Source organism: Podarcis melisellensis, assembly GCF_964234715.1.
Source record: "Podarcis melisellensis genome assembly, chromosome: 13".
Classification (NCBI taxonomy): Eukaryota; Metazoa; Chordata; class Lepidosauria; order Squamata; family Lacertidae; genus Podarcis; species Podarcis melisellensis.
This window is the reverse complement of record NC_138545.1, coordinates 29,785,761-29,803,762: the sequence shown is the minus strand read 5'-3', so window position 1 is coordinate 29,803,762 and position 18,002 is coordinate 29,785,761. Positions and strand designations below refer to the sequence as shown.

Here is an 18,002-nt window from a genome sequence, read left to right as displayed (position 1 = left end):
ACAAGCTGTGAAGACTCTGCGGATCCCTAAGTGTGTCGATGTCTGTTGGCATCAGTCGCTGTGATGTTCAGGCTGAGGAAAGCTTTTGAAGCTCCCGAACAATCGACCAGGAGGGAGAGAACATGCCAATCAGGCATGTGTCTCTACTAGGGTCCTACTCGAGTGTAGGATGAGTTCCTGACAGCAGCAACCACCACAATACAGAGATGCTGGGAAGTGGACTTGCTGTTTGTGTAAGCTGATGAAACCACAGGTCATTTGGCAGAATGAAGAAACAGGGTAAAAAGAGGCCACCACTTGCAGTTCTGGCTTTCTGTAGAGTCCCTTCACAAACACACAGACAACTGTGATTAGTCAAGCATCAAATACTTAAAAATAAAAAAACCTATATCCTGCCTCCTTTCCAAGACGGCTGGCAAGTCAAAGCACCAAGGACAATTTTTCAAATGTGAAGCAATTTACAAGTGACACCCAGTTATATTAAAAAGCACCTCAAAATCATCCACACTAATAATTCAAACACAACCAAGCAGACACACACACAAAATAATAATTGAAAGGTCTTTTCCAGCAAACATGTCTTCACCAGCCACCCAAAACCACATAGTGACGAAGCCAGACACACCTTGCTTGGCAAGGCAAAGCTATGAGAAATCCAGTGATTTTTCATGTAGAAGTGAATCAGTGCACTTCCAGGTTGCTACTATTTTGGGGGTCGGATTCCAGCAAATTCAGATTGAGCAATTAAAGCTGATTTGGCATCCTTGCGCAACAAGCCCGCTCTCACTCCCCCGCAAAGAAATCCCCAACCCTCCTTTTTCTGCAATATGTCAAGTGATGGGAAAACTGCACTGGAAAGTGTGTGAGATAACAATTGCTTAACCGCTCCGGAGGTTCAATAAATAGCCAATGTTGTCTAGCCTTCCCGCAAACTTTATGCAAACGAACCAGGTTGACTGCTCGATAAACAGATTGCCTAGAAGTGACCTATGATTAAAGAGTGGAAGTTGGAGACGCTCCGATTTGTAGGTTCTCCCCACCTCTCTAAGAAGCCATTACCATCTCCCCCATCCCCACAACCAAGACACCAAATACGATAGAAGCAGGGGGTAAGAAGAAGATGGAGGCTTTTGATCATAACAGTTTAGGGAAAAGACATGCACCAGATGCTCTGATCAGAACCACAAGCTCATGTCACTATTTCAGGTTTATCTACACATCACACAGGCAGAGATCATAACATAGACTTCAGCAGACGTTGCAAAAAAAATATGGAAAGAGAAGATAGGTGAAGCCAAGAGCCAACTCTCAACATCACCATTCAACCAACACCCCCCACCCCAAACAGCTGAAGTTTTTCAGTAATGTATTCTCAGCTGCTGACTTTCTTCCTTCCCCCCAAAAAACTATCTGCCCTTAACATCTTGGCTTCAGAGACATGATGTTCCTGAACATGGAATCTCCATTTAGCTGCCATAGCAAATAGCCACTGATACAATTTTAAATTATCCTTTAGAAAGGGTATCTTAAGCAGGGCCTTCACCATCTCTCAAGGTAGTTGTTGATAAGAATATAAGTTACAGAAAGAAAAACTTCACTTTAGCAATCCTGGGGGAGAAACAACAGCTTCATTGGGTGACCTTGAATTCTTGAATTACGAGGGAGAGAAAATTGATCCATTTACTATAATTTGCATACGCTTACCCAATAACACTGCTTTCTGTATAGCTCACAAACCTAGAAGTATAAAATACTATGGAAATACATAGTAAAATAACCATATCATAAAATTGCTCGCAGAATTTAAAATAAATAAATAAATTCAGACGAGAGAATAAAACCAGAAGGTCCAAGAAAATTCTACACAGCACATAAACAGTGGTTCAAAACAGTAAAATCATAGTTCATTGTCTTTGATTAAGTAAGACCTGGGAGAATAAAGGGGGGGGGGAGAGTCTGGCACCAGAATGATCATAAAGAAGGTACCAGATATGCCTCTGTGGGCAGGAGCCAACATTCTGTGTTTTAATATTTTACATAACAGCAAACTACAAAATATTACAATAATGGATTTTGGTTTATAGTAGCTGTTATAAACCGCAAATGTCAGATGACATTTCCTAGAGAATGCAAGAAGAAGGATTCACATTACAACATTTCTGTGATATTTTCAAAGCCAGAGAGGAGGTGCCACCACGGAAAAGGCCCTTTCTCCCTTGTAGCCACCCATCTCACTTTACTTGCTGAAGGCACCCAGCGCAAGGCCTCTCTTTCTTTCTTTCTTTCTTTCTTTCTTTCTTTCTTTCTTTCTTTCTTTCTTTCTTTCTTTCTTTCTTCTCTCTCCCTCATATTCCATCTTGTTCTCCCTTTATATTATTTGCTGTTGCCTCTCCCTAACCCCCAGAACTCCAAAAGTCCAAAAATATTTAGCCATTTCTATAGCAGCCGGGTCCCTTCTAGATGCATTAGAATACAATTTCCATCAACCCCAACCAGCACTACCAGAGAGTAACCCCTATGGTGTTCTTTTATTTTGCTGAAAGCCGCCCAGTGTATCTGGGGCAACCCAGATGGGTGGAATTAACAATAACAACAATAACAATAACAATAATTCTTTATAAGCTTTATTGACTCCTGGGGATTGTTTTGATTTTTCTTTCCTGCTAGGAAGACGGAAGACCCTAGTACAAATTTGTGAGTTTATCTCGGAAACATCACAAATAAGACGGCGTAAGTTTGGGGGGGGTTGTATGTGGGGGGCAGAGTATGAAGCCAGGATGTGTGGGTGGAAATTGGAGTACACTGAGCACAAACCAGGCCATTGTATAAGTCAGCACTTCTTGCAGACGTTGTGTGTCTCGCCTCCCCATCTCACGAGGCTGAGTCATCTACACAAATCACTTTTATTGTGCAATGTGCTCAAGCACCTCTATCTTGAGTTGCCTTGCAAAATCCCTACAAAGAGTGGGGCATAACTAATCGGGCATTTCACAGATGAGGTAACTGGAGCCAAGCCATTTTGCTGCCTGAGGCAAAGGTAAAGGTGGCAGCACCACTCCCCCCTCTACATATCTATATACAGTAGCCAACTCAACTAGCAGCTGAATCTTCTAACACTGGTGATGGGGAGCACCCCTAAGGGATGCAGGCTAGCTTAGTGGGGTGCAGCACAGCAGCGCTTTCCTACAATCCCTCAATGCTGCTCTCTGCCCCCACATCGTCTGCCACCTGAGCCAGCTACCTCATTCTGTCTAATGGCAGGGCTGGCCCTGACTGAGGCCAGCAGAGGGGACCTGCCCAATGGCATCAGCAATCTATGATGAGAAATGGATTTGAACCCACACATCCGTTCAACACAGCCAAGAAAAAGACACAGGCCCCCATCTGTACTACACATTTAAAGCAGCGTGATACAATTTTAAGCAGTCATGGATCTTCTCCGCTGCCACCACCGCAAAAAAAGAATATTGGGAACTGTAGTTTGCTTAGCTATCTGAGAGATGATAGGAGGCTGTTATTTCCCCTCACAGAACAACAGTTTCCAAAGTGGTTTTAATAGCCAATCCCTCTTCCCAGGGAACTCTGGGAATTGTAGCTCCGTGAGGGGAATAGGGGTCTCCTAACCACTCTCTCAGCTCCCTTAAGGTTCTCTGGGAGAAGATCCACAACTGTTTAAAATGGTATGATACTGTTTTAAAACATATAGGGCAAATGGGGCCCGAGGGAGGCCTAAGCAGCTAAGGAGTTGATCATGGGAGCTTGATCAACAGCTGCTAACTTGCCGTGTGGGACACTGACTCAAGCTCCCCATTTGAAATGGGGCAACTAACCTGTCACCCTACAGACATGGTTGAACTGCAACTCCCATCACCCCTGGCCATCCTAGCTAGGGTTCATGGGAGCTGTAGTTCAGAACACCTAGAGGACTACAGCTTAGCCACTCCTATGATTTTTTTTTTAATGTACATTTTTTCCAGTGTTAGAAACTTAAGATATGAAAGCTTGGAGCTAAATGGCACCTTAAACCTGGGTTATGGGAGCAACAATGGAATGTCTAGGCGCGCTTTTTTATAGCAAGAATACAAAGCTGAAAATGAATGAACCAAAACAACAACAAACCTATGGTTACGTGAAACATACTCAATAAATACACAAGATGTAACCGGTTGTACTTTTGAATAAATAAGGTATACTATTCATTGTATCAAATTGTAGATTTCAATAGAAATCTCACAAAGTTCAACGAAAAAAGCAGAAGACCCAGTGGATCAGTTCATTTTCTAGTCAGTTCATGCATAGGTCCATAGATGTAAAAGTGTCTATTCCACCTGTCCACTATCCTGTAATATTACAGGACAGTGGATCTTATTGCATAGTAGTGGTTGCAATATTACATATGAGCCTGTTCTACTGATGAAGCCTAGAATGGCAAAACAAGGCTAATATTCTGGAAATCCTTCTTAGAAAAGGATTCTGTGGAACTGTAACAACCCCTTCATGTGGATTACTGGACTCTTTTAACAGACAGGTGGAATAGATACTTTTACATGTATGGACCTTATGCATGAACTGACTAGAGAATGAACTGATCCACTGGGTCTTCTGCTTTTTTTCTTGAACTATATATGAGACTTCCGTTGAAATCGACAATTTGATACAATGAATAGTATACCTTATTTATTCAAAAGTACAGCCGGTTACATTATTGAAAATGAGTGAACTGCAGCTAAAATATGATGTTCATTTTTCACACGGTCTAGTCCTTCCCCTGCCCACCCCACTGATATTCTTAAGAGGGTCTCTTCTCCAGCCTTCAGAGAGTAGCTGGAAGTGGGGAGGCAGAAAAAGGTCCCCCTTTCCTTCCATTCTGCAGTTTTAATCTGTAATTTTAGGCGCAGTACTACGCCCAGAGCTCAGAAACTGCTTGCGCTAATGAAATTCCACGTCGCAAAATGCGTCTGAAGAATGGGAGTTTCGAACACCGATCTTGCTATACCTCTCAAGTGTGCGCATGAGGTTTCTACCCCCAGTCTGTTGAGAGACCATGAGCTACCCCAAGACACCATGAATGGATGAGCAGCATTTGAACCCAGTTCTAAGGTCAACTCTCCACAGCCTGGACACTTGTTTTTCTCAGCACCAACCGTAGGACAAACTATAGGTGCTATAAGCAAAGTTCTCAACACCAAACACACCTGAGTTCCCAGGAGGGGAATCTCCAAAAAACATTACCCCAACTAAACCGAGGATGATCTGGATTCCCTGCTGAAAGGGGATTCCATGGCTGAATTTAAAGGGGAGCACTTTGCGCGCTGAGGGGGGAGGAGGAGGAGGAAGAGAGGGAATTGATGCAAAAAGTGGAGCAGTCACAGATTCAGCTACTCACCTCCCTTGCACAACTTTTAAGTGGGAAGAGGTCTCTGCATGGCCAGCATCTGCGGACTGGGGGGCTGTGGAAGCTAATATCAGACAAGAGGAAAAAAAGGGGGGGAGCAAGGTTTAAAACATTTTTTTAAAAAATGGCAAAGCATTTTCTTTGTACCTTTAATGCAGCGAGGGATATATTTTTTTAGCGGGGAGGGTTGGCATGTGAGGGGAGCGAGGGACGGAGAGCTGAGCTTCCTTTTTACCTTGTCCAGGTCCAGGGCAGGGGGCTGCCGAGGGAGCCGGGTCTCCTCAGGTCCTGGGGGAAGCCCTCCTTTGGTGGCGGGCAGGATTCCCCCTCTGTCTCGCTCAGCGCATGGACTGTCTGCACACGCTGCAAGGCGAAGTCCGCTCCCACTGGGTCCTAACACCCTCCTTCCCCTTCGCCCAGGCCCCTCTGCGCTCCCCACAGCTGCTGCGACGACGAGGCGGCCAAACGACGCCGCGCCGGGTTTGTTTGGAAACTTCCAATTCGGCGCCAAAGGTCGCTCGGGAAGAGACGCGGCGGGGCAGGGCGAGGGCGAGTCCAAAGTTCGCTGCCACAAGCCGGAGTCGGAAATCGATAGGAGGTGCTGCTGCTGCAACCACCGATTTTGCAGGCTGGCTTAGGAGGCAAGCGGAGCAAACGGCGTTTCCTCTGGGCGGGATCCACCTCGGAAGGGCCGCCGCCGCCGCCGCTGCTCCGCGCATTATTCGCCCCTGGGAGCGAATCCGAAGGCTTACTTGCTTATTCAATTGCGTGTGGACGCCGCCTTTCCTCCAGGGGGCTCGAGGCGGCGGACATAGTTCTTCTGCTCGCCATTTTACCCGCACAACCACCCCCGTGAAATAAGTTAGGCTGAGAGTTGAGTGGTCGCCCAGGGAGCTTCATTGGCTGAGTGGGGATTTGAACCCAGGTCTCACAGGTGGAGTAACTGAGGAGGGGGCGGAGCTCGCACAAATTCGAAGCAAATTACCATTTCAGCATTTATTGGTTGTCTCCAATGGTTTAAAAACGTTTTTAAAATGACATTCATATTGGCATGATGGTTTATAATTAAAAAAAAAACCAACAACAACAATAATAATAATAATATATTTGTACCCTGCCCACCTGACTGGGTCGTCCTAGCCACTCTGGGCAGCTTCCAGCATATATAAAAACAGAATTAAACATTAAAAGCTTCTCTAAACAGGGCTGCCTTCAGGTGTCTTCTAAAGGTTGTATAGTTATTTATCTCTTTGACATCTGATGGAAGGGCGCTCTGTAGGGTGGGCGCCACCACCAAGAAGGCCCTCTGCCTGGTTTCCTGTTGTAGGAGGAGGAGTAGTAGTAATAGTAATAGTAATAAATTTAATTTAGCACCGTCAGTGGAAATCTATTGCAAATGGGGCCCTGCCCCACCATTATAGTCCAATATGGCAGATAGGGCCCTGCTCCACAGGCCTCAGCCAGCCTTCGCCTGCCTGCCTTCTGATTTTCAGGGGTTGGTTCTGCCTGCCAGCTTCCTCCCCGTTTTGCTCTCGTAAAACTCAGCAGGGAAGAGAATGGAGGCAGAATACTTACTGGGCTCCCCTTGGCTCTGGCTCCATGCCCTTGGCCCTACAAGTCCCAATGGGCGCCAGCCCTCCACTGCCAGATACCCATTTAAAACATATGGATTAGTCAGTGTGAGATTTAACCGAAATTTGATAAATTTGCATACAAGGAAGAACAGCAGTTTTGAAGAAAACACACACTTTCTTCGCCCTGAGGTGCATGCAGGAGTCACTGGGGCCATCGTCTTAAGCCATGTACATACTTTTATCTCCAAAGCACATTCTCCTCAAATGAATTCGGAGCACTGTCGTTTGTTAGGGGGTTGCTGGGATTTTTAACTGGCCCCGTCTGCAGAGCAGCATTGTACAACCTGAAGCAGTCGTGACTTTTCCCCCAGGTGCTGAGATTTGTTCGGAGACTCCTTGTCACAGGAGCATCAGTAATCACACAGTTCAAAGGAGGAGTTTACTCTTTTATTAGGGGGGAAAACTCACTCTCTGGAGGGTTGGTTGAGTGTCAGGCCTAATAAGCAGAGAAGCTCATTCCTAATGGTCTTCCTTTGTAAAAATCACTTGCCGAACCTGCCAGTCCCCACCTCCTCACCAGGGCTTTCCCCCAAGCAATTGGAGAATGGACCTGCGTACAGCCAACCTCTCCTTCACCCCCTTCTGGTTCTGGGAGACAAGGGTCAAGGGGAGCTTGTCGCAGCAGGAGAGACACCCTTGATTTTTCACCAGCCTGACTCTTGGTCTCCCTCATCCCACTCTTCTGCCACAAACTCTCCCCTCACTAAGCCCGGTCACCACCTCAGCTTCTGACATTTCCTCCTCTTCTCCCTCTGACCCCTCATCATCGTCCCACCACAACTCCCTGGACTCTGAGCCTTCTTCCCCAACTGGTTCCTCCCACCATTCCTCTGTGTCCAGGCAGTCCATGACACAGACCTACAGTTCCCAGAATTCCCTGGGAAGAGGTACTGAGTGTGAATCGCCACAACATCTACAGTGGTACCTCGGGTTACAGATGCTTCAGGTTACAGACTCCGCTAACCCAGAAATAGTATCTCGGATTAAGAACTTTGCTTCAGGATGAGAACAGAAATTGCGTGGTGGCGGTAGGCCCCATTAGCTAAAGTGGTGCTTCAGGTTAAGAACAGTTTCAGGTTAAGAACGGACCTCCAGAACGAATTAAGTTCTTAACCCAAGGTACCACTGTATAAATATTATTTGGGAACGCCGAAATCAAGAGCAGAAGCAGTTAAGTGCAGTGGTGCCCGGTGCCCACTGGGACTGGAAGACGGGTAGCTTGGGCAATAGATGGAGCCCAAGCTAACAGCAGGCATAGCAAACTCATTCCAGTTTCGCCCCTGCTGAATTCTACACTGAAACAGAGGAGGAGGAAGCCGACATTTAGGATCACCCCCTTGGACTGGTCTGAATCCTGTCCCACCTTGTGTTGCCTGGGGGGGCAGTTTGTCCCCTTTTCTAGCACCCCTGTTCACCAGTGGTGGGGAAATTGGGGGGCCATGTTGGAGGAGAATCACAATTCAGCTTTTTCTAAGCAAGCGGGAAGGGCTGTGTTGGAGAACACCTGCTTTGCATGCAGAAGGGCTCATGTTCAATCCCCAGCATCTCCAGGTACGGCGGGAATGTCCCTTGCCTGAAACCACAGCCTTCTGCTGCTTGCTTGTGTAGGTAATATTAAGCCAGCTGGACCAAAGGTCTGACACGGTATAAGGCAACTTCCTACACCTCTAAGTTCAAACTAGAAAGCAATTGTTTTAAGTGCTTCTTTACCAGAGTTCACTGCAGCCCTATTAACTTCGTATTTCGTGAGCTGGTAGCTTGAGCTACGGCGGCTGGTTCTGCACACTTCTGTATTTTAACTTAGCACATAACTTAGAACTGGTTCACACATGCATGTATATCATTCAGTTACAGTTAACAATATACTGAGGTTTACACAGGTCCGTGTCCAATTTGTCTTTTCGTAATATACTCTTTTTTAAAAACCCTGCAATATTGGTCAGCTTTACCGTCCTATTTCACGTGGAGTGTTGGCCTAAGAAAGAGCACAAGTTGCCTAAGGCAAACTGGTGTTTTATGCTGTTGTCAGTTTTATTGCATTTTAAAGTAGCTTTTGTTCTACTTTTTTCTGTGTTTACATGAGACAGTTGCAGTGGCGTAGCGTGGGGGGTGCAAGGGGTGCCAGCCGCACCGGGCGCAACATTTTTGGGGGCGCACTCGGAGCTCTCTGCCCCTACCTGGTCCTGGTGGCTCACTCTCTCTCTCACAGTGCTGGCTGCGAAGGAAAGGACGAGGCTGCGCGCTCCCCAGCCCAGGCGCCGCCTTCTGCGCGCACACTCGCTTGCAGCTAGAAGCCCTGCAGAAAAGGCCGTCGGGTGCAGGAGCGGCGCCTACGTCGCGCTTCCCGGAGGGGGCGCGTCGCCCGGCATTGGCGCGCGTTTGGGCGGGCTGCGGAGGGCGCGAGCGCTGCGTGCGCCCCAGGAGGCCGGCGAGGGCGGGAAAGCGGGCGGCTCGCTCCTCCCGTGCGCCCGAAGGGGCTTTTTTGGCGGTTCCCCCGCTGCTACGGAGTCCTAAGCAACGAGAAGGAAAGCGCCTCATGAGCATAGCACTGGAGGGTGAGTCTCAACTTTTCTGGACGAGCACTCAATGTGTTGCAGATATTAAGCATAAGAAACGCTCCTCATTGTCCACACCCATAAAAATATTCATTTATTTATAAATATTTTATTAAATTTTCAAATACATAATACAAGATCCCTACACCAAAAAGCCAGAACCAAAATACCAAAGAGCCATATAAAAAGAAAGAAATAAAAAAGAAAAAAGAGAAAAATATAACCAACCATTCAGTACAACTTTTCTTATATAACTGATTGGACTTCCTCACATCTCCTTACCCTGCATTATTTATAATAAGAATGTCAGCAAATTATTACCTTGTTTCATACCTTATTTTGTACTTTCCAAATATTATACTTCTAAATTTAAAACAATTTTTATCAATTGCTCATACCTTAAAATTAAACGTAGTGTTGCCTTAAATTTCGACCTTTTCTTACTTATAACTTAATTTTCTATTTTACAAAGTCTATTTGCTGGAACTGATATTTTCTAAATCGTGCAAATACTTAACATTCATACAACTTATAATGTTTTTGTAAATAGTCCTTAAACTTCTTCCAGTCCTCTTCCATTGTTTCTTCTCCCAAGTCTCGGATTCTGCCAGTCATTTCAGCCAATTCCATATAGTCCATCAATTGCGTCTGCCACTCTTCCAGTGTGGGCAAGTCTTGTGTCTTCCAATACTTTGCAATAAGTATTCTTGCTGCTGTTGTCGCATACATAAAGAAACTTCTGTCCTTTTTTAACACTTTCTGGCCGACAATGCCCAAGAGGAAGGCCTCCGGTTTCTTAACAAAGGTATATTTAAATCAGTGGCGTAGCGTGGGGGGTGCAGGGGGGGCCAGCCGCACCGGGCGCAACATCTGGGGGTTAGGGGGCGCAAATCCACGGGTTAGGGGGCGCAAATTACTTGCCTTGCCCCGGGCGCTGACAACCCACGCTACGCCACTGAGAAGTCGGGATAACTTTCAGGCGCCAAGCTCCTTCTCCTCTCAGCCGACGGAGCGCCTTTCCACAAAGAGGGGAGGCTATTCCAGGTTTCTCGGCTTTCAGAGAGGTCGGGCGGTCCAAGCGGGGAGGCGACGGAGGAAGAGGGAAAGGTGGTGCGTTTCCCCACCCGCTCGCTCTCCCGCGGGCGCCCCCGTTTTCCATTTGGGAGCTCCAGGCAGCCGAGGGTCCTTGGAGGCTCCCCTTCGCGGAGCAGCCCCTTCAGCGCCTTCGCAGCGGGTTCTGGCCAAGACCTCCTCCCTCCTCTCTTCGGGCCACTTAGGAGGGGCACTGCACCCCCAGCTCCACCAACACCCCCTGGCTTTAGAGAAAGCGACCAGCCTGAGCCTGGCGGGGCCGAAGCAAAGCGGTAAGGATCGGGCCCTTTCCGGAGGCAAGGGGAGCTTTCCCCCAGAGCAGTGGCGTAGCGTGGGGGGTGCAGGGGGGGGGCTTCCGCACCGGGCGCAACATCCACGGGTTAGGGGGCGCAAATCCACGGGTTAGGGGGCGCAAATTACTTGCCTTGCCCCGGGTGCTGACAACCCACGCTACGCCACTGGACAGTTGGGAGGGGCGTGTGACGGTTTTTAGGGCTGCAAAGCAGCAAAGAAATAATGTTACAAACAAAGGGAGTTTATCAGCGTATCTGAAGAAGTGTGCATGCACACGAAAGCTCATGTCAGTAACAAACTTAGTTGGTCCCTAAGGTGTTACTGGAAGAAATTTTTTATTATTATTTTGTTTCGACTATGGCAGACTATGGAGTTTATGATAGAGAAATTTAAGTAAGAGGGGGCTGTTTAGGAAAAAAACCCAAACTCTTGGTTGCTTAGTCACTACACAAAACCCCAGCAACTTGGACTACTTGCCCCTTAATTAATACCGGTCTGGGCCCAGTATACCTGAAGGAGCATCTCCACCCCCATCGTTCAGCCCCGAGGGCCTTCTCTCACTACGAGAAGTGAAGTTACAGGGAACCAGGCAGAGGGCCTTCTTGGTAGTGGCGCCCGTCCTGTGGAACGCCCTCCCATCAGATGTCAAGGAAATAAAAAACTACCTGAGGTTTAGAAGACATCTGAAGGCAGCCCTGTTTAGGGAAGTTTTTAATGACTGATGTTTTAATGTATTTTTAATCTTTTGTTGGAAGCAGCCCAGAGTGGCTGGGGAAACCCAGCCAGATGGGCAGGGTATAAATTATTATTATTATTATTATTATTATTATTAACAACGCCCTTTGGGTGAGAAATGCTGCATTCACTGCAATATGGAAGTTCCCTCTGGGACGGCTCCTTTCGCCCATTCGGTTCCCCACTTGTTGCTGCAGACGTCAAGTAACAAAGGTGCACATGGGAAAATACTCTTTTGTCTACCCTGTTCTGCAAAACGGATGAAGCGTGAGATGATGGTTGTCTAGTAAAGCTCCAGCTGCAGAACTTTTTGCATTTTACGCCTTGTCCTTTCCGGCTCCGGCATCTTATCTTCAGTGCAACATCTTTCCATTGTATCTTGTTCTATGCACAGCTCCACCTATTTTATTAGATTAGCCCTCTAGGACTGTTGCAAATTCCAGAGTTGCTCAGCGCATTCTTTATCGGGCAAAACAGGGGCTTAATTATGAATCACTTTATGCAGGGCTCCGTTGATGATTGAGAATCCTGGGGCTTTCCCTCCCAAGTTTCATTCTACATATGATCTCACAGCAGTGGCTTTCCTACTGTATTCCGGTGAAACCTGAGAGTTCCTCTGAAACTCCTCAACGAGAAAAATCAGTTACTTTAGGAACATAGGAATCTCTCTTGTTCTAAGTCGGTCCATTTAGCTTAGTACTGACAACACAAACTGGTAGCAAGTCTCCAGGGTCTTTTGCTGTTGTTGTTTCAGTCAAGAGACCCTCGGAGCCCTACCTGGAGATACCAGGAATCAAACCTGGGACTCTCTGCATGCAAAGTTGATGTTCTATGGCTGAGCTACAACCCTTCCCCAACTCATCTCTGGCTCCAGTTCAGTCATAGATGTGGGGCTTGCTCTAGAGGCAGTTGCTTGCTTCATCTGAGACAATGAGGAGACCAAAGGAGCCTGGCCTGTGCTTCATCCGAGTTGATGCTGTGTCTGTCCTCTGCATGCATCCATAATCTTTGCAATATGCAGATTCCTCTGCAGCAGGTGCAGGAAGCTTGAAGCTAGATCCATGCAAACCTGTTTTTTCCCCCTCTGGATAGATTCCCCCAGGGAATTAGAATAGCTGGTACAGCTTATGGCGAACCAACCCAGGATATATTCTCATGAAGGACAATGCAACAATTCTCCAAATTTTTATTAAAGGGGCAGTTGAAATTATTAGGAAGGCTGGGCACTTTCCCGATTGAGATCTAGGATTCAGAGAAATATTACAGGGTGAGACAGGAAGGCAGAGGTTTACATCAGTGAAATGATGCAAAGAGGATAATATTGGTGCAGTGGTTGGAGCGCAGGACTAGGACCTGGGTAACCAGAGCTCAAATCGGCACTCACAGGGCGAGCTTGGGACCAGTCACTATCTCTCAGCCTAACCTACCTCACAGGGTTGTTGTAAGGATAAAAGGGGGGGGAGACCATGATTGCCACCTTGAGTTCTGGAGGAAAGGAAGGCTATTTGTGTAGAAATAAATGAATAATGGAAGTGGGTGGGTTGTGTGTGGGGGACTATCTCCCACTACCAAAACGCATGTGACAATTTACTGAAATGTATTGGTAGCAAGTTCAGGAATTAACTTTTGGAATTTACAGCCACAGGATATAATTCTATGTCTATGTATATACAGTGGTACCTCAGGTTACATACACTTCAGGTTACAGACTCCACTAACCCAGAAATAGTGCTTCAGGATAAGAACAGAAATTGTGCTCCGGCGACGCAGCAGCAACAGGAGGCCCCATTAGCTAAAGTGGTGCTTCAGGTTAAGAACAGTTTCAGGTTAAGAACGGACCTCCAGAACTAATTAAGTACTTAACCCAAGGTACCACTGTACACAGGGAATATCCCTTCAACTAGTTTGGTACAGTGGGTTGATATGAAAATATTCCAGTTGTGGAAGAGTCCTCTCTATCCGTTTTCTCTTCCTTTCCTCCATTCTTTCTTCTTCCTTTCATCTCTCTCCCAGCCCAAATTGGGAGTGCAAGCTCCATGAAGCGGGACCGTTTCCATTTCCCCCTTTCGTTTACTGTGCAAAGCACCGCATGCAACCATGTTGGCAGCGTTATAGAAAAGAATACCAAGAGGAGAAAAGTTCCTTCAGGGTCAGAACTTCCCATCAACGTACCTCTGGTCAAGCCGTCGGGGGGCCTCGTGTATCACGCTCCGATCTCCGCATGATTGCGCTGAAGGTCCAGCGTGGATCCAGTTCAGGGACTGAAGGTCTTGCAGCAATTGGACACAGATGCAAGAAAAACAACCACCAAGAGCCCCGTGCAACCACACCCTCGGCACTTCTTGTTAAAGGAAGGATTCAGCCCGTTCTCCCCCTCTGGGCTTTTAGTAATCAGATTCAGCTCCTTTCTTTTTTTTAATGTCTGGCAGATGGAAGGATTATTTTTTCTAAAAAAGGTTGTTTTTTTCGCGTTTGAACTCTGACTTGAAATGAGGTGAGAGAGTTTAAGTTTGGTATCTCTGGGGGGGAAAGATCACATTGCTCCTCTCCCTTAACGCACCCCCCCCAGAGGTATTCCCTTATGTTGGCTCAGAATTAACTTCTGGGATGAAATTCAACATGCGGGATTTCAGCTAGCAAGTTTTAATTAGCAGCAACAACAACAATAATAAAGGAGAGAGTGGTGAGCCCCCAATTTGTGCAGAAGCCACCTTCTGAATCCCAGGTGTGTGAGGAGAGCTCTGGGCACCGCAGTGAGAGAAAGCCTAGGTGACAGAGCAACCTGGACCTTGGCAGGAGGCGGAAGGATGGGTGAAGCTGACATCATCCCATCCAGTTTCTACCGCTTTTCTTTGCCTGCCCACCTTAGCTCTTCTCCTGCCTGTAACAGCTGGAATTAAGGCATCCCTAAATCCTCTGCCCTCTCCCACCAGGGCATATAGTGATAAAAGAAAAAGAGACAGCAGTCAAGAGACGTTCTGTGTCAGACTAGGAGTGCAATACAGGGGTACCTCAGGTTACATACGCTTCAGGTTACAGACTCCGCTAACCCAGAAATAGTGCTTCAGGTTAAGAACTTTGCTTCAGGATGAGAACAGAAATCGTGCTGCGGTGACACGGCAGCAGCAGGAGGCCCCATTAGCTAAAGTGGTGCTTCAGTTTAAGAACAGTTTCAGGTTAAGTACGGACCTCCGGAACGAATTAAGTACTTAACCTGAGGTACTACTGTAATCTGGAGACAAATAAAATGCATAGGACCAGCAGCTCTTAAAATAGGCACACATTACTCCGCAACTACCTCATGAGAAGAGAAGACTCCCTGGAAAAGACGCTAATGTTGGGAAAGATTGAGGGCACAAGAAGAAGAGGACGACAGAAGACAAGATGGTTGGACAGTGTTCTCGAAGCTACGAACATGAGTCTGACCAAACTGCGGGAGGCAGTGGAAGACAGGAGTGCCTGGCGTACTCTGGTCCATGGGGTCACGAAGAGTCGGACACAACTAAATAACAACTCCGCAACCCCTGCTCCCATCAGGCACAGTGACCAATACACCATACTCACTTGCCCAAACTCTCATCCCAGGTTGCCTCAAATGATACCTCCGGTGCCATACCCAGGGGAGAAACGAGGCTGATCAGTCTCTCACCCTATAATAATAATTTATTATTTGTACCCCGCCCACCTGGCTGGGTTTCCCCAGCCACTCTGTGCGGCTTCCAACAAAGATAAAAAATACCCTAGATTCCCTTTCCTGCTCCAGTCTCTTACCCTGAAGCCATTTCTCCCACCCTCTTATAAACAGGTGGCTTACAAATCCCAGAATAAAAACAGCTCACACCTTTTGCCAGCAGCAGAGTGTAAGACTCTATAGTGCAGGGGTAACCAATATGCTGCCCTCCAGATGTTCCTGAACTCCAATTCCCATCAGCCCCTGACCAACATGGGAGTTGCAGTCCCAACTACAACAGGAAGGCACCAAGTTGGCCATCCCAGATACACAGATGATATAAAGCAAGTTTTAATATACAGAACACCCCCCCCCCCAAAAAAATCAGTGGATTCAAAATTACAGGCAACCCCCTCCATTTACGTGATTGCACACACATGCATCACACCGAACACAGAAGTGACCCGAAAACACCATGGAACAGGGCGGAACCAGGTGTTTGCAGGCTTTTCCAATGGTGTTTCGAATATACACAATTTTACTGACGTGCATGGCACCTCGGAATGTAATTCTCACTTAAGTGGGAAAGTTGCCTGTACAAAATTTGTAAGTGTGGGCAGCTGGAGGAAGGGAGAAAGGTATTCACTAGGTGCTAAAAAGACCACAAATGTAATGCCTAGCACGTCTCTCTTTGGGGAGTGTGCACCAGACTTGTCAAACCTTGGCTCCACCAGCTGTTTTGACCTACAACTCCCATCAGTCTAGCTAGTCTAGCCGATGGCCTGGGCTGAAGGGAGTTGCAGTGCAATATTGGGAAGGCACCAGGTTGGGGAAGGCTGTCTGACCATAACCAGGGTGCCACCACTGAGGAGGACCTTTCCTCGGGAGACCTCACATGGTGGAGATGGAAGGGCCACTGATTTCAGGGTCTGAGTATATACAAGAGGGAAGTGATTCTTCAGGTAACCTGTTTTCAAGCTCTTTAGTACACTGGAGACCGAGACCAACACTTTGAATCAGGAGTGGAAGCCAACGCAAATGCTAATGGCCTAATATGATGAAATCACCCAGAGCCCATTAAACAGTATTGCTATTCTGGACGAACAGCAGCTTTCAAAGGCAGCCTGACAAGTAACACATTGCAGTCAAGTGACCACAGTATGGATCACCCAAGGAGGGCTGTATCCAGCAGGTACAATTCATCAGCAACTCCAATATATCCCGTAATGGTGAACACCTAAAGCACTGATTAGCTGCCCTTTAACCTCCTTGTCCTACTCACAGGAAGGGTAATAAATGATAAGGCAGCATCTCTCCCTTCTTCCAAATCTCCACGCATGCGTTTTGAGTAGGCTGAAGAATCTCATGTAAATTATTGAGTTGGGAGCAAATAATTGGGCGATGGGCATTTATTCTGGATTAAGGCAGAGCAGAAGGGCTTGACCTCTCATGAACGACGCAGCGCACACCAGCAGCAGCTGTAAACCAAGGTAGGAGGAATTCAGAGCAACCTCATTTCTGTCCGCTACCTTCCGACAAGGGGGACACGGAGTCGCTCCAAACTTTACACTTGGATTGCCGAGGCTAGGGCCAGAGGCATGTCTGAGCCCCGGATTTCTTTTTCGCTGCTTCATTACCGGGGAAGACGGGCCTGAGAAGACCAACGGCCCGCTCATTAGAAACTGCTGATGAGGCTGTTCTTGAGGCTGTGTGGGAACCGGCTGAGAGATCAAAGCAAGCTGATGTGATTTAGAACCCAATTAAGGGCTTTGGATGCGGGGAGTGGGGGGGGGGAGAAGAGGAGAGAGAAGAGAGAGAGATGAAGATCCCACTTGCTACCTTGTTCCCAGAAAACAAGCAGAAAGTGGACAGAAGAAAACCAGCCCGTCCAGGGTTTGTGGGGAAGACCTGCTTAAGTTTCCACTGCAATTAATTTTCCAGGGAGATTTCTGTCTCTTGATGTGGGCAGACACGCTGCAACAGAGTTGGGAGTTTCAATGTTTTCCATGAAAGCTTAATCATGCAAATGCCTTGAGAGTAAAGAGCCAAACACAAAAAAGTTAAGATTCTTCTCTAAGTGACATTTTCCTTTCCCCATATTTATTTGCCTAGTTAATTGATATAGCTGCTCCATAGCAGAAGTACTTAGGAAGCCCTGCGAAATAGTGGTGTCAGACTAGGACCTGGGAGATCAGGGTTCAAATCCCCACTCAAGTCATGAAGCTCACTGGGTGACCTTGGGCCAGTCACTGCCTCTTAGCTTAACCTACCTCAAAGGGTCATTGTAGGATTAACTGAGGAGGGTATGTGTGTGTGAACCATGAACTCTGGAGAAAAAGGTGGGATATAAATGCAGTGAATAAGCTCCCTTGCTTAAAAATGCTGAAGAGATTAGCTAGATGGAGATGTCAGTCGCCAGCCTGGCAACCAGAGGTGGTCACAGTTGGACCTGCACCAGTTGCAAAATGAGCCTGGCTAATTTCAAACACTAAAGGTAAAAGTGAAGGGACCCCTGACCATTAGGTCCAGTCGTGGCTGACTCTGGGGTTGCAGCGCTCATCTCGCTTTATTGGCCGAGGGAGCCGGCGTACAGCTTCCGGGTCATGTGGCCAGCATGACTAAGCTGC

General features: G+C 47.2%; 1 protein-coding gene across 1 annotated transcript in view; it reads right to left on the bottom strand.

The window, feature by feature from the left end:
• The window catches only part of RARA (retinoic acid receptor alpha), a 186,835-nt gene extending 181,033 nt beyond the window's left edge, over positions 1-5,802 (bottom strand). The window contains exons 1-2 of the mRNA XM_081886353.1: positions 5,631-5,802; positions 5,387-5,459 (exon numbers count right to left, since the gene is read on the bottom strand). The gene's annotated coding sequence lies outside the window, so the exon portion shown is untranslated. The remainder of the gene's footprint in view (positions 1-5,386; positions 5,460-5,630) is intronic.
• Between the last annotated feature and the right edge of the window lie 12,200 nt (positions 5,803-18,002).